This window comes from Callorhinus ursinus, unplaced genomic scaffold (genome assembly GCF_003265705.2).
Source record: "Callorhinus ursinus isolate GAN/ISIS: 27379988/994484 unplaced genomic scaffold, GSC_fseal_2.0 scaffold8, whole genome shotgun sequence".
In the NCBI taxonomy this organism is placed as follows: Eukaryota; Metazoa; Chordata; class Mammalia; order Carnivora; family Otariidae; genus Callorhinus; species Callorhinus ursinus.
The window spans coordinates 3,870,188-3,873,274 of NW_027397070.1; positions in this window are offsets into that span (position 1 = coordinate 3,870,188).

A 3,087-nucleotide genomic window follows, 5' to 3' on the forward strand; every position below is an offset into this window, starting at 1 on the left:
GAAAATGCAGAGATGGCTTTAGGCTAATCTATAAAGCAATTTGAGGCCCATGCCAGTAAACGCTTCCTCAATTCATCTCAGTAGGTAATCTGAAGAACTGTCACTTCTTGGTGACACATAGAGATCTAAATCCATATTAGAAGTTCATAATACAATCAGCAACATTTCTGTGTCTCTATAGGACATCATCTGGAATTTTTGGAAACCAAAACCTTAAACCAGTTGTATGACACCATATAGCCAGACTCTTCACCCCTGCTCAGTGTACCATTTGAAGAACTTTGTTCTGTTTTTAAAACATAAAATTCTAGGGTATCATCATGGAGGTGGACAAACTTGAAAACCAAGCTTGGGGTTGCCAACTCAAGTATGCACAAGGGTCAACTGCTGGTAGAAGTGAGTGAAGCAGGCCGAATATCAGAAGAGCAGAAGCTGGATGATGAACCCAGCCAGCCTCCACATCCAGCCTCCATGTGCAGCCTCCACATCCAGCCTCCACATCCAGCTGATATTAGGGAGAGTGAGAACCGCAACAATATGGGTAAGACTCGGGGCAGCCGCTGTTCAGAATTAGCCTCTTGTTGCCGGGGAAGGCCAGCCCAGTGTTGCCAGATCTTCCCATTTCTTTTTCCAGAGAGATCAGAAAACTGGACTTTTATTTGGAAACAGCTTCATTTAAAAACTGGCTTCTAATTTAAAAGTAAACTACAGGCTGCACAAAACCTATGTGTCAGCCACATTAAACCTTTAAGTTGTCAGTTTGTATTCTCTGCTTTAGGATTTACTTCTCACGTGGCTGTTTGGATATTGTATGGCCATGGCCCAAAACCCAAAACACTTGCGCGCACACTCAGGCTTCCTCAAACCAGTCTTGGATGAGCTGCAGAGGAGGCAACCAGATGCAAGGGACAGTCACTTTTTTTTTTTTAAAATGTCGCTTTTGAGTCTCTTCTATTTAAGAAAATATTTCAATGTTGTATATAAAGGCTCTTGAGATGCACAGATCAATTGTAGAATGGCTCTGCTTCAAACATGTAACAAAGACAGGTAATTTCTGTATTCATCAGCCATCTAGAATCAGCACATCTCTTGTATTGTTTTCTCCTGTTGCCTTGGTTTCCATTCTGAAAATCAGCGGCATTGAACACTTCCCTCCTAGTCATCCTCTGGGAGGGGGCAGGGAGACAAACTCCTTTACCAAGGAAGCAAGCTTGTGTGCAATGCACTACAGAGTTCAGGCTACTAATTTTCTTATCCTAAGAGTCAACTTACCCCTTGGCCTCCCGGAGATAATAAGAACATGGACTCCTTAAGCTTGATCATCCTTTTAAGTTCTTTTAGTTCAGTCTCTTCATTTATTAGATAAACAGAATTAAGCAGTCAAGAGTCTTAGCTGGTGGGTTACCCAATGGAAATTCCACAAACTCGAATATGTTAAAAAATTAGTGCTGCAAAGCCTTCTGGCATCCTATGCCCCTTAGGGAGCATATGTGGACTATGGATAGTAGCATGTGGACTAGAACTCAGTTCTTCTAAGTCACTGTCTAGTGGTCTTTCTATAACATTTCTATAGAAATATAGTATTTCTATAAGGAACACCCACAGGCTGCTCAGCCTAGTCTAAGCATTGGTTGCCAAGTCTTGCAAATAGTAGAAAACCAACTCAGAAGGACTTAAAAAATAAAAGGTGTTTGTTGGCTCTTCACTATGAAAAATTCAGAGGTACAGTGGGCTTTCAGGCATGATTTGAGCAAGTCTTAGCTCCATTTCCTCCATCTTGATGATCATGATCAAGATCATTTTTATCACCATCATATCAAGTACAGAAATTGTGTTTATATGTGCCCAGCTCTGTTCTAAGCATTTTACAAGTATTTACTTATATAATCTTCACCACACTTCCACAAGATGGGTACTATTATTAACCCCATTGTTTTTTTCCATGAGAAAACGGAGGTATTGAAAGTTTAAATACCTGGCCCAAAGGTTGCACTGCTGGGCCAGGATACAAACTCAGGCTTCCAGCTCCAGAGCCCTCGCTCTTCACTTCCGTACAAAGATTCGGATTGAACTGGTCAGGGATAGGGCTTAAGAATCAGAGATTTAGAAAATATTTCCCCAGGGAAATTGGGATGTGCATCCAGGGTTGAAAACCAGTTGGTGAAGGGGTGAAATTGGTGCTGAGGTGGCAATCCTGAAGTCCCCTGCAAGGGACACAGTTTGGGAATTTAGGTCTAGCTTCTGCTCTGCCACACTTTCCTCCTGGTGGAAAAGAGGAGTAAATCTCATCCACTGATGGAAGAAACTTCCAGATGGCCCTGCTGAGCACTGCTGACCACAAAGACTGGCCCTGCAGGGCAGTTTTGCCTCAAGAACCCGAATATTATAGTCGCAGTAGGTTTTTGGGGTGTCCATTACCAAGGTATTACAATTTTTGCCTGATGGCAGTCAGAGATTGATTATAATTAGGAGATAGAGAAGAAACTCCTGGGGTCATGGTGCTTCACTGCAGATCCCCTGCCTCTAACTCTCAATGCAGAAATCTTTGCAAGAGTACTTTTGTGGATCTCAATGACAACAATTAAACTTGAAGAGCATGAGGAGACATTTTAATCAGAAGCTAATTAAGAACAATGGGGGCATATGTATCATTGATTGTGTCTCAAGCACTCTGACTGATCTGGAAGATTATTCCATTAATATATGGATGTAAACAGACACCAACATTTTCTCAGGATGAAGCAACTGCTCTTCGAAGGTTCCACCTCCAAATCTGGCTTTTGCTTATTAGATGACAAATAAAAATCAGCAGCATTTACCTGCCTGCGGAGGACATCAGGTGCCGGTTCTATGTCTTGGGGTAGGCCAGCATCAGGCATAACCAATGAGGCAAGGAGAGTCAAGAAGGGATGTTGTTATTCCTTTTTAATGGTTCGGTGCAGCTCCATTGTAAAATGAGACTAAAAATATATCTGGCCCTAAACACAGGGGGATAGGTGCTGGGAGTGATAATAACATCAAAAGAACGAAGAACCCAAAACCAAAGTAGCAATTGTAGTATTACATGTAGTTTCCACCTTCTGTTAG